This window comes from Rattus norvegicus, chromosome 15, assembly GCF_036323735.1.
Source record: "Rattus norvegicus strain BN/NHsdMcwi chromosome 15, GRCr8, whole genome shotgun sequence".
In the NCBI taxonomy this organism is placed as follows: domain Eukaryota; kingdom Metazoa; phylum Chordata; class Mammalia; order Rodentia; family Muridae; genus Rattus; species Rattus norvegicus.
This window is the reverse complement of record NC_086033.1, coordinates 89,767,473-89,781,970: the sequence shown is the minus strand read 5'-3', so window position 1 is coordinate 89,781,970 and position 14,498 is coordinate 89,767,473. Positions and strand designations below refer to the sequence as shown.

The 14,498-nt window shown below is 36.4% G+C and overlaps 1 long non-coding RNA gene across 4 annotated transcripts in view; it reads right to left on the bottom strand.

The window, feature by feature from the left end:
- Positions 1-3,353: 3,353 nt before the first annotated feature.
- Positions 3,354-14,498, bottom strand: part of LOC120097072 (uncharacterized) — a 50,199-nt gene continuing 39,054 nt past the window's right edge. For all 4 annotated transcript variants that reach the window (XR_005494263.2, XR_005494265.2, XR_005494262.2 and 1 more), the window contains one exon: positions 3,354-3,632. This is a non-coding gene — a long non-coding RNA (uncharacterized LOC120097072). The remainder of the gene's footprint in view (positions 3,633-14,498) is intronic.

Sequence of the window (14,498 nt, the reverse complement as noted above, 5' to 3'; positions counted from 1 at the left end):
GACTCAAATATCTTCACAAAAGAAAGCACATTTTCTCCTCCTTCTTTATTTCTGACGGTATTCCTGAGTCTCTGTAACCTTCATGAGGTGGAAGTCAAGTGCCATGGCACTGTATTAATCAGGGGGGAAAAAATGGATTGTGCCTGCCTCTTTCTGTCAATCACTTGATAAGGAAAAACAAATAGCGAAGATTAAATCACAGGCTGCTAGCAGGCTTTGTACTTGGAATAAATACATTTCAGCTCTCACAAAAGTCCATTATGCGCTGTTGGCTTTGATTAGCAGGGGGCCTTTCATAAAGCAGGGCAGAGAGCTACAGCCGGTTGAATAGGGGAGAAACGCAAGTGTTTTATACTATTTAGTTAAACAGATGATTCACCCCAGTTAAAGAAAACACCAAAGACTGTGACAATTACAAATGTCCTTGGAAAAGGGATGAATTTATCCGCCTGTAAAGGAGACATCGCCTGAAAAGGCAGCGTCTGCAGCAAACAGAACACCAGCAGAGCGTGACTCTAAGGAACAATCCATATTTGCTCGCACACTGGAGAGACCCACCATCGCAACCTGATTACGAGCCTCACCTGGGAAATCTGAAATCACCACCTGTTTTCTTTGGACGCTGGTGTGACACACTCCAGTGCCTTCCCACAGAATTTAGAGCCTTCATTTACCCCAGTGGATACTCTTGCAGCTTTGTTCAATTCAATGTATTCTCATTAAGCACCAGACTCACTAGAATTGTTTGCGCTGTTCAACTCATGGTGCTTTCATATTCACATTTTTTTTCTCTCTCTCTAGCTATATAGTACATTGTCTGTGTCCAGTCCATGACACCCTTTCATGCAAGGGTTCCACATGTCTGTACTCATTAAGAGAGGAAAACTATCAAACATTGGAACAGCTATGTATTGTAGAGCCAGTTGTCTTAAGTATAATGAGAAACAGAGCCACCAAAGAATAGTCGCAGTCGTCACCACAAACCATGACGCCTTTCTGATCAGCTCTTCTCTAACTCGGTTCCAGCTCTGTCATCAGAGTCCCTGTTGTTTGATATTTGATTATTATAAAAGCATAGCAAGTTTTGAAATGACTAATACTGGTGGACAAACCGTATGACATAGGTCTGTGGTTCTTATAATACTTACTATAATCTATAATCTTTAGTGTTTGATCTCTGGGAGTTATATTTATCCACACACGCTGCCCAAGAATCATCACATGGACTGCACTGTTGTCTTGGGGGAGACAGAAGATGTACCAGGCGTTCCTCACTATGATTGTCTGACCAAATAGCCAAGTTAAATAAATGAAGGAACAAGGCCTCAGTAACTTCCCTGTACGATGCGAAGTCTGCTAAGTGTTTTGCAGGTAGACCACCAGTTTGCAACATAGTGACAGAGAACAGGACCGCTCTACTCTAAACCAACCTGTGTACGCTCATCAATCTGCTGTCTCTTGTGAAGTGTTTTATAAAGTAATATTAAGGTGATATTTGAACTGTATAATTGTAAAAATAGAGACAACGGTAGCAATATGCTAAAAGTATAACTTCTAATCCAGCATAGGAAAAGTCACCTTAAAGTAGTATTCAAGCCTGTTGCAATCAGGTTTATCTAATCAGTTTAATCTTCCAATGAATAAAGATTCATCGTAGTTAAGCAAATTCTTTGTAATCTCCTGTTACTGAGGAATATTTAGTATAATATAATTATTGTTCAATGACCTAGGGTAAGTTTAACTTTAGTTTTTGCTATTCGTCACTGCCATCTACTGGTTTACTTTGTCACAGTCCTGTCGTGGGTGAGGGCTGGCCATATTTGCCAGGCACAGTCTATCATTTAAGGTAAGGAATAGCTTAAATTACAAAGCTTAAATAGCAAGAGTTAACGCTGAGAGGTTTGGTGAGTCAGACTTTTATGTGACTGTACCTGTTAAAATTATCAGAAGAAGGAAGGATGTTTGAACTAGGCCAAAATAACCATTGTAGGACATTTATGCAATGACGTATATGCTATATGTTTGTAGTCTGATTGTTTAATTTATGACCTGACCATTTGATGTGTTGGTACAATATGATTCAAACTGCTAGCAGACCCATTTAAACCAACAAGTTTAAATAAAAGATGTGAAAGTAGTTCTCGGCCTGGAGTTGATACACAAACATTGTATCCAGACATGAAGCAGTTAATTAAATTTGGCTCAGACTGACTCAGGTGTCTGTTTTGGCTTGTGAGCCAAGGCACAGCTTTTAGTAGCTATTTCGAGAACATTTAAAAGACAGTTGTATGGGGAGGGAAGAGGTAAACAAGACGTAGAAGAACATCTTACACAGAGAACGTGAGAGTAACGGGACAGGAGGCTGTTTTTACCTCAGCATAGAAAGCGCAAATGGATCCTGAGTGCCTGCACACAGCACTGGCTGTTAAGACAGTAGTTGAAGGTGATAGCCATATGGAGTGCATGGAACCTTGTGTGCATTCTTAATGCAATAAAATGCCTGGCTTCGATCATTCACAATTACAAAGAGCAGTTGACATGCTCAGCTGGACTTCACAGAAAGTCCATTCGGTTAGAATAACCTGAAGAGACCCTTTAGTGTCACCATGTTTTGGGAAAGATGACTGGAACTATGCTACCTATACCCATTTAACTCCATGCTCTGGGCTATAAGTTATACTGGTGTGCTCTTGAAAACTGAAGTAAATCATTATTCTCTACACTATGTAAAATTTGGTCACACTTAGAACATTGGTCCGGATGCTGGTGTCTCTAGGAAGTTTCTTGGTTTTCTCTAAAGAGAGAGAATAGCAAGCAGTGGTCAGCAGTGGACTCATTAACTGACTGGCCTCTCTCCCAGTTCAATCAAAGCGGACTACTTCAATATGTATTATGGAACTGAATGTTTGTATGTGAATGCAGACACATACGTGCATAAATATGTTCATCAGAATTATACATAGGTTTTCTTGAAAAACTACTCTGATGATAGAAGTAATTTTGAGTGTTGGTCAGTTTAAAACTGAAAATATGGAAAATTATGAGACAAATATAATGGGGAAGTTTCGAGAACAGCTTTAAGGAATTCCAGAGGAGGGAAATGGAAGGGTTGGCATGGTGTTCTCTACTGGCTGCCTTTTGCACAATAATACATTGAACGCTTCAGAGATTCAATTCGTTTTGACCACAATAATGCGTTCTCCTTTTCCAAATTTCCTTCTTAGCAGCCACAGGTACAGTGACCTGTTCATACGAGTCACCACAGCCATTCTCTGGCCTCTGCCCCGTGCAGCTGGAAATTACAGATGTTGCAAAGATGTGTGCATGCAAACTTAAAGCAAACGACACCTGTCTCTGACAGAATTCAAGATATTTTATTTGAATCACTGAAAGAAAACGAACGAAATGATGTGCTAAGGGTTTTGAAGAGTAAAATCTTTGTGGGGTTTTGTTGTTTTTGATGATGGCCGTGGGGCTGGCGGTGATGACGGTTTTGTTTTGGCAGGAACTGTGTAGGTAGGTTGGGTTGGTCTGGGACTTACTAAACACCCCAAGCTGGCTTCAAGCTCGCTATCCTCTCTTCTCCAGCTTCTGAATATTTGGAGTGAAAACCACGCCCGGAGTTGGCAAATCTAAATAACAATGACACTGTTATTCTCTTTATCTTTCTTTCTTTCCATCTATCATCTGTCTATCCACCTACCTTTATCCCACAGATGTTAACCTAAAATTCAAATATATTAAAATGCATATTCAGAAGATGAAATGTTACAAAATTTTAAAGTCATGGAAAATATCATTTCTCCCACAAAAGCTAAAGTAGTTTAAATTTCAAATTTAAAATATCTTATAAAGACCAACTAAAATAAGGTACCGAATGAAAAGATACGAAGACAATAGATTTCATTGGCTCGCCTGGAAAGGATGAAACAAATTTGACAATTCGTCTGTCAGCTAGGAAAATTAAGTATCATTTATTAGTCTGTCTCTGGACATACATCTCAAACAATGATTGACATGACCCTTAAGGAATAAATTTGGCAGTCTAATTATGCTGGTAAGAATGTAGAAAACCTGACTATCTACCCTAAAGAAGTGGGCATGGAGGAAGCAGTAGATGAGTACATGAAAGATGCATAAGAGTTAAACATAGCAATGCATGTTATAATGCATATAATGGTTATAATTCTAAAATTATAACCAAATGGTAATGCAAACTATAAAATAATATCATCTAGACAATTTTAAATATTCATGGAGAATGATGACAGTTTTAACAGAGAATGTGCAAATAAATGCACAAAACCATGGTGACAAATAATCAAATTATGAAAACACGAATACAATTATGAGTCATGGATTGATGGAAATAATGTGCATTGCTGAAACTGCTGGTTACTTCAACCATCTCAGCTGAGAATTAACTCAGAAAAATGTAACCACAATGATAGCCTTCTACAGGATGTTCAAAACAGAATGAGAACATGTGTAAAGCTTGAGTCCAGCCTTGGTTTGCTGGTTGTCTCCCATTTCAGAATGAAAAGGATATTAGCCCTCGGTTTTGTGAGTGCTTTCGATATTAATTGATTTTTCCCTTTTCATTTGAAAGACCAATCTCCCTTTAGCTCTAAATTATTTTCCCAATTCAATTCATACTGTTGTTTCGTTATACACAGAAATGGATAACTTGGAAAAAGAATTTTAAAATTACCTCGATTTGAGAAAATTTAAAAATTCAGTTGTGTCCTGATGAAATGCTATTCTGAATGTAAAATGTACATGTACAGTCGTGAATGCTGACTTTAAAAAGATGGCATTCACTAGGACAGTGTTTCTGTTACAATATAACATTTATACTTAAAATAGATTAATAACTGGGCCATCTAAAATATATACACTGAATATATTTAGAATATGTTTTATTTTAGGAATATCAATTCTCCAGTCTCTGTCTTCTATCATCTTTCTTTCTGGCTTCAGAAATACTAGAATATGGTTATAGCTAACATAGAAAAAGGCCACAATGACTTCTCTTCACTGCCTCAGAGAATATTCACATGAAGCTGATTTTTGCACTTTAATAATGTTATACATCAAGATGGGAAAGAAACAGGTAAAAGAACGGAGTTGTGGTAGTAATTAATCTAGTACCATCTGATGGAAATCCCTGGATTGTTGTTTTGTTATTAATGATCTTCCTGGTCTGGACGAAGCCTGACCTCACTACATACTTCTCATGAACTTAGCACACATAACCTTATTGTGCCCTCTTGGAATCTACAGGAAATAGGAATAAACATGTGTCAGTTCTTGTTTGCAAATTAAGAGTCTGATGTCTGTATGTGTGATCCTATCAATGCTCCAGTACATTAAAACCCATATGTGTCTCCAACACTTCTGACTAAAGACCAACCAAGTTCTTTCAAGTCTCTCCTTCCCAGCTCTGTACAATGCTTAACTGACTGTCATAGAGTGGAAACAGATCACAGGCAAGCAGGAAATATAGGTTATACACGTAAAACCTTAATTGGTTAAAAATGTGAAACCCTAAAATTTAACATAGACTTTGCCACAAGGGACACAAGGGCTCACTATAAATTTAAAATAAGGGAAGGAAATATGAAAGCCTCATTCTAAGAAGTTTAATCTTCTTGAACTATATCAAATAAATTGAAATGAAAAGGGCTTAAATAAGAGATAAAAAGAAACTATTGTTAACATCTTGCTGTAAGATAAAAGACTGACTTAAGGAAAAGGAAAACCAATTAAGTAGAAACAGAATCCAGATATATTTTAATTAAAAGTGTGATGAAATCACGATATTAATGTAAGTGTGTTAAGTAAACGAAGTATGGTTAAAGACATATCTGAAAAATACATTCAATTTCATTCCTAAGGTAGTATTTTAAAAGTGGTGCTTGTACATAAAATGCTTAATTACTAAACCTTTTTATCTAGAGAAAGCAATATTAATAGACTCGTAATCATTAGCCCCTTCAGAAAGTATTTCTTTTAGTCAATAATCATAAACAATATTTCAAATTATAATTAACAACAGAAATGGGGAGACTATGGAAAGCAGGACATCCTCATTATAGTTATGAAGCTCTGGGTCTTATAAATCAGTATATATGTCTGTTTTAAGTAGAAAATAAATGGAATGTTCAGTGATAAAATGTCGGGACTATGTTGTCTTACATTTTGTTGGGCAAGTCTGCCTCTAAGACTATAAGACAATAGGCATCAATTTCACCAATGTATGGAAAACTGGGAGACTCTGCCTTATGGACAATAGACTATTTTAGATCCTGCAAAGGAATCTAGTTAACCTTAGGAAGTAAACAACTCAAAACAACAATAGGAAGTTCCTGAAACTGACCAGACTCTATAGGGTCCCCCAATCTCCAAGCATATATAAGGAGTAGGCACTGTTTAAAGATACTCAAAAACAAACTGAACTCCTAGAAGATTCTTAGACAAGCTGAGTGTTCTGGAAGAAGCTGAGATCAGCTAAGTTGTCTAGAAAAGGCTCAGACCAAATGAACTACCTAGGAAGGACAGCCTCCAGTCTGTTCGCTGCTTGCCACTGTCCAGTATGCTCCAGGTTTCCATCTTTTGTTAACTGCCATTCATGCTGGAGTGGTTTTTTGGGAGGATATAGCTGTCTCTCAGTCATTTCTGTTCTAACTCCTATCCCATATTTCTATAAGTAACACCAATTAAACTCATTGGATTAATAAGCTAAAATTTAGTAGGATCATTTTGGTCTGTAATTTTCCCCTTTCTGGGGTGAATTGATGATCACATCTCCTGATAAATAGTCTCTCTCTCTCTCTGTCTGTGTGTGTGTGTGTGTGTGTGTGTGTGTGTGTGTGTGTGTGTGTGTCTTTCTGTTACTCTGTGTCCCTACCACAAACACATTCTGTAACAATAAAATATGGTTTTAATGATTTGGGGTGTAGTAGTTTTAAAATTGGAAAATGTGAAATCCATAAAGTTATTCTTCTATTTCAAGATATTTTTCATCATCTTTCTAAATCAGAAGATTAGAAAATTTTTGGATTTTGTTCTATCAATGTATTTATAAGAATGCTTGTACCGTATGAATACTGGCATCACGTCAGAAAATCTTCTAATATATGAACACAAAATCTCTTTCATTTATTTGTGTCTCCTTTAATTTCTTTCACTATTTATTTGTAAAACTCACTATATAGGTCTGGTAGCTTCTTAAATGTATTCCTAAATATTTATTCTCTTTGACGTGATTTCAAATGAAATTATTTCCCCAGTGTCCTTTCGTCTGGTTCTTGTTTCTTAGGAGCAAACTGACTTTAGTGTTAAGCTTGATTCTACACTTTGCTGAATTTGTATATTACACAAATTGTTCTTTGGGGATATTTTCTGGCTTTTCTCCATGCAAAACCATGTCACTTGTGACTATAATTTTACTTTCCCTTTTTTTCCAACTTGAATACAACTTATCTTTTTTACCCTTCCTAGCTGTTCTTGGCTGGGTTAGCAACAAAATTATATATCCCAGTCTTCTTCCTGCTCTTGGGGAACATCTTTCATTTTTTTTACTACCAAATACAATGTCTACAATGTTACCTCTGGGAATTATGTAAGTGATATTTACAAAGTTGACAAAATAAATATCTATTTCTAATTTTTTTCTGCTTACATCATGAAATAACACTGGTTTGCAAATGAACTTCTTGAATCAGTTGAGCTAATATTTGCTCTTCATTGGGTACTTGGGGTGTACCATACTGTGGTGGTTTGAAAAGAATGGACCCCATAGACTCATATATTTGAGTGCCCAGTCATCAGAGAATAGTATTATTTGAGCATTGTTAGGATGTGTAACCTCGTTGAAATAGGTGTAGCCTTTTTGGAGGAAATGTGTCATTGGGGGTAGGCTTTGAGATTTCAAAAGCTCATGCTAGGCTCAGGGTTCTCCCCCTCTCTCTCCCCTTCCTCCTTCCCTTCTCCTTTGCTCCCCCCACTCCCAAAGATCAGGGAGTAGCTTTTAACTACTTCTACTGCTCCACATTGCCTGCCACCTTACTCCATGCTGCCGTGCTGCCTGCCATGCTAATAATATAGTAAGTCCGTGAAACTGTAAGCAAGGTCCTAAGTAAATGGTGTTCTTTGTCAGAACCTACCAAAGTGCTGCATATGGCTTTTTTTAAAGACAATGTGGTGTGACGTTTCCTTTAGAAATCAGTACTCAAACATAGATACGTTTTGTTCCTCCCATAAACACCCTTATGTCCCACGAACTACGATTCCTCAGTACACGGGGTCTTTAAAATCTCTATTAATAACCTCCAACTCCGTTTCATATCGGCTTACCCTGAAAACCTTTTCTCCGACAAAGTCAGAAAACCTGCTTTGACTTTGTGGAGGTCTCTGAAGAGAACTTACACTGCCGTGATACAGAGCTGTGTCTAGAAACTACATTGCTCCACGACTGACCATAACATCCATGATAAACTAGTGCAGCAGATATTCTATTTTATTTTGAAATCAATAACTCACCGCAGAACTCAAACAGTACCTTCCAGGACACTTGTAGCGAGCGTCTGAAACTACACAGATCTCTATTACCTGTGAGCTCTGAAGGTCTTTCCCTCATATAGTGAGTATAATATTCCTGAGAATTTATGCCCAGGAATTTTAGTTGATGAAAACAGTACAAGAACATATGTATATATTATATTGCATTCTCAGACTAGGAATATCTACACAAATTCCGACATCAGACAGTCTAAGTTGACTCTGAGCACTGTCGATTGTGCCCTTTATAACTTCAGAACTTAAAAAAAGTTCATCATGCTTCATTTATTTTAACTAGTCAAGTCAATAAAAAGTATGCTTACCAAGATTTAGTTTTAAAATTACTCGACATAAGACAGCATAGATATTACTTCACATAATTTATTTAAACCATGCATCGATTTCTAATGTCGAAATAATAAATAGTAATAATATATGAATTAATTTTTATTTTATATTAGGAAAATGAATTTGCCAAAAGAAAATATTTTCATAGGATATAAATTAGAAGGCAAGAAGTTTGGAATCATTCAACACTGATACATCCTCAAGGATGGAAATAATACCGAGATTAGAGCAGATACTTTAAGAGTATATATAACTATATATATATGTGCATACAAATTATTTATAATCTATAAATACAGATTTCTAAGATTTTATAATTAAAACCCCTTGCATGACACAATAATTGGCAAAAGAATATAAACTTCTTAAACTTCATTATGATTCTATACAAAAAATTATAGTTTTATGTGAAACTGCTATACTTACTACCTCTGTTATAATAGATGGTCATTTCTTTAAAGGTAAATAAAATATTATGTTCATTTCGGTTTTGAAAACTTTTACAATGAAAATGTTCAGTGGTTGGAGATTTAGAAACCAGTGTTAGAAAGGTTGCCTAGCAAGTGAAAAGTTCAGGATTCACTCACTCTTCAGCACCAGAAAAATGTTTCCATGTTTCTATATATATCTAGAAACAAGCTATGAGAACAAGTTTGTGGAATATTAGAAGATAATAGCAACCAAGACTAAGAAAACAAAAAATAAAAACATATTCTATGATCGTTATATATTTCTTATATTATATTAAACTTTATGAAATATAAATTCTTGGTAAATAATATGAAGGATAAATGTTCTTAGTTATTACAAATAATACTGTAACTCAGGTTGCCCCTACTATTTAAACCATGTATTGTGTACTCAAAAGTTTTCACATCCCAAAAGAATCTGAGCTCACATCAGTATATGTATTAATGTCCACTCATTGATTCTTAGTCAGGTTTCCATAGTGGGTGAAGTTATTCCAGGACTAATTAAATCATAAGGCTTATTATATGATCTAAAGTTTTGTTCATCAACAAATGTTATGAAATTCTTATAGATACATTAATTAACAACTAAAATATAACCTGTATTTTATAAGGACAATTAAAACCTAACATTGTAATGGAAAACCCACATGGTAAAAGGGTTGTGAAATATTGTAAAGCACTTGAAATAACTTTCAAACATTTTACCAGAGGTCAAGTCAAGATTAACTAAAACTAATACTGTTCAAGTATTCAGTAAGTAATGTGTTTGTTTTAGAGAGAAAGTAGTCAGTGATAAGTAGCCTATTGCCTTGTGTGGCAAGCCATAGCAGAAATGTAGGCAAACTGCAATGGTGATCAATGCTAGAGGCCCAGCTCAACCAAGTCTTAATCCAAATCAACAAAATAAAAATAGGAGATAATGTGTGCAGATGCAATAGTGTCAGGAAAAGGTGACGAGTTCCAAAGAGAGAAAAAAAATAGGGATGGTGGGAGATTGGGCATTAATAAATATGTTGGGAAGACTTGAGGACAGTTTATAAAAGCTTAACTGGTTTTCATGCTACAGAGAAACATTTGGATCATTTTCCATACCCATTTGGATGTTTAGTCAGTGGCCTAATACTCGTTTTGAAGCTATGGCTTTGATAACAGTGTGGAACCTTTAATAGAGCATCTGTCTTTGAAACCTCAACAGTCACTGGCCTGAAAAGTGGGCATCCTTCCAGGATGCTTCCCTCTCATCCTTCTACAGAGGAACTCTGTGTGGCACCCTTCACGGAGAGAGGCAACAGATCTTCATCAACCCAAACAGGGTGTGCGAGACAGAGCAAAGTAATGACGGCACAAAAATCTATGTTAGTAAACCGTTGCGCTGTGACTGGGGTAGCTCATAGGAATATAGATACTGGTTACTTGCAAGAGCAGGAATATCTCCAAAGAGCTGAAGAGTAACTAAAGAAAACAGATGCGATACTGGAAATCCCACCATTGCATAGATCACAATTCATGTAAGCAACAACCTTGGAGCGCACTCCACAGCTGCTGTAAGCTTTAGTTTCTTCTCAGTTGGTAAGAGTCTCTTACTTTACTAGTTCATTAATACATATAGAAAGCTGAAAAGAGACCTTAGAAAATCTGCAATTTTACTACTTTCTTAAAAACCTTTTTATTTTTCAACTGTATCTTATGCCCCTTCCCTTCCCATTTGGAAGGGAAATTTTAACTGGGAAGAAATTGCTAAACAATAGTTGTCTCCCATTTTTTCTGAATAATTTTACTTCGAAAGACCAGGGCCATTAGCTCTGTCTCTACTGTAAACATCAATTGCCAGCCCCCAGCCTTGCAGCACAAGAACCTGTCTGTATTGTCAATGTTTTTCACCTCAATGTTAAAATTTTCCATGATCCTAGGAAAAGATGCCCTAGGGTGAGAGAAAATGACACCAAGTCAAAATTCTAGGACAAAATTCTCATTGATGCTTGTATAACCATCTTGGAAAAAGTAATTCATTGTGCGTTTTCAAACCTTAAAGGTAAACCTCTTTCGAACTACAAAAGAAAAATCTTGTGTGGAGACTCAAGACAGACAACACCAGTCCAACCTGAGGTATATAGTGAGCTCCACACCAGCCTGGGTTACAGATTAAATCCATGTCTCAAAAAGAAAAAACTGAAAATCCATCCATCAATCAATCAATCCATCAATCAATCACTAAAGGAATAAAAGTCAAAACAATAAATACTATGAGGCTATTCAAATTACTCGGTTAAACTCTGCTCAGCATTATTTGCATACAGCAGCTTGATTTTGTATCATTCTATAATTTACTTCACATATTTAAAGTAATGTTAAACATGCAAACAATAACATTCTTACTGATATCACACCTCAAACTTTTTTTTAAATGTTGAACCATCTCTCCAGCTCTTGTTTATTGGTTTTTAAAATCAACATACATGCTTTTCTTATTGGTCCTTCTTCTTCTTTATTTTTTTTATTAACTTGAGTATTTGTCATATACATTTCGAGTGTTATTCCCTTTCCCGGTTTCCGGGCAAACATCCCCCTTCCCCCTCCCCTTCTTTATGGGTATTCCCCTCCCCATCCTCCCCCCATTGCCGCCCTCCCCCCAACAATCTAGTTCACTGGGGGTTCAGTCTTAGCAGGACCCAGGGCTTCCCTTTTCACTACACCTCAAACTTTTAAAAGTCAACGGAGTTTAATTAATTCCAGCTATTAGATTACAACGTCAAGGGTCGAGCCCAGTGACCCAGTGGCAAAGTGACCCACTTTTACTCCTCACACTTGTACTCTGCAACATCCTCAACATCTCCACTGTAACTTTTAATGTTGCAAATGGAAAACTGGATTCCTCAGTTTGTCTTATGTTTTCATTTATTCACACATAAAAATAACTTTGAACCATTTCTTCCTCTGAAGCCAAGAAAGACTATAATTCTATTGACCTTTTCCAATAAAAATTTCCAGATATAATTTTTAGTTGACCTGTGATTTAAGAAACTTAATTTCCTTCTTCAGAAATGCTCTCAGTCTTCAATTCACTTTCTGTGATAATATAACAAAAATATAGTATTCCTGTGTAATCAGATCTACTAACCACTTATTCTTTACATTGACTTTTATCTTTGCCGCCCTCCTGGGTCGTTCTATGAAAGGCAATATGGTGCCTTGACCTCTTGTTTGCAGTATGGATGGCTGTTAGAAAGCCACACAGGAGAACAGAAGGGGGGCGGATGTCAGGTCATTTTCTTCAGCTCATCTATTACTGAAGGTCACTGTTCCTTTTAAAATGGCTTCTTCGGGGGACACTCCTTTCAATTCCATCTAACCATTTGCCACCTCTGTGTTTCACATTTGGGGTAGAACATTCTTGGTATTTTTAACCTTAGACTATTACTTCCTTTTGAATATTTTTGTCCAACACAACACTCATGCTACTTACTTGTCCACTGTTAAAATGTTCTCTCTCTCTCTCTCTCTCTCTCTCTCTCTCTCTCTCTCTCTCTCTCTCTCTCTCATTTTCAGTTGTCTTTAAGTATAGAAAGGAGCAGAGGAAAGTATAGGTTTACCTGTGAGATAATATAGATTACTCTTGGTTTACTGGTTTTGTGTGTGTATGATTTTTTGGTTGGATTTTTTATGATTATTATTAATACCACCAACTTGATACTTTTATCCCACATACATATTGGCCCTCTGCTGAGCCAGACCTGTGAGTTTTCAGGATGACCTCTGGTGAGGGGAAAAATTTGCTGAAGAAGGAGGAAGAGAAGAGGGGGGAGGAAGAGAGGAGGAGAAGGAAGAGAAAGATACAACTTGGTTACACGTCTAACGCAAATACGAACCTAGATTCACCCAAGTGCTGCTAGAATCATCTGGTCTATAATATTTTTCAATCTCTATGATGTTTATCTAAATCTTCCATTAACCTGAACATTCATTTTATTTACAAATTATTGGCAGGAAATACATTCAAACTCTTCATTATGACATGCTTATATTTCTTTCTTGCCTACTTCTTAATTTTGACATATTAGAAAAAAGAATTGTGTAAGACTATCCCTAAGAAATCCACATATGCATGTCTGCTTACCCCAGAAAGGGAACACATGGTAAAACAAAACAGTGATTTCAACAAAGTCCAATTTGAGGACCTAAAGTGTTTCATTTTACTAATAGGTATTCAGATGAGGAATCGCTTTCAGGAAAAATGATAACTCAAAATATCAGCTGCATCACTAAATATCCACCACACCAAGGAAAATTATTCATGAAATATTCAGTCCTTAGGGTCTCTGCCTCACTTTGAGGCAGTCTGAGAGATCCCCTCTCTGCAGCTCTGTTGCTCAGTGTCCTTTGCTGCGATCATTTGAAGGATCATTTTATAAAGCTGGAGAGGGTCCTTTATATTCTTCAAACCCCTTCATTTTCCTAGAAATGTGACCCTTTGTTTACCTCTTGAGTCTCAAAGCACTTTTGGTCTTCATGGGAGTATTTCAATCTGAAGGAAACTACTATATAGTAATAATCCTTATCATATGGTTACATCTACAAATTGGACAAAAAACCCTTAGATCCAGTCATAAAACTGTGAGTCCTGAAAACTCACAGGTCTGGCTCAGCAGAGGGCCAATATGTATATGGGATAAAAGGGTCAAAATGGTGAACAGTGTCACATTGAGACAGTCACAAATCTACCAAATAGGTAGGAAGAGGCTCTTAGAACATAAACAGTGTCATCCAAGTAACACGTACCTGATAGATTTTATACTAAATGGTTTTAAAGGTAAAAAATACAAAACAAGTGAAGATTTGAGAAGAATTTATAGAACCAAATGACAATATGTTCATATTCTTAAACTTTTAAAACAAAACCCTGAATGATTTAGTGCCAACTAGCATGACATCATTCCGTTTTACAGGATATGCCAGGATTTGTTGGCTAAGATTTTGGTTGATTACAGAAGCTGAATTATTCTATTTGAAGTGATGTGTTGCCTTGCATGCTTTATATTTCGTCTATCACCCCTCAGGTTATACCCTACGTAGAATGTTTCCAGAATAGTTTTCTGAGACATGTCTATTAAGTTTGAG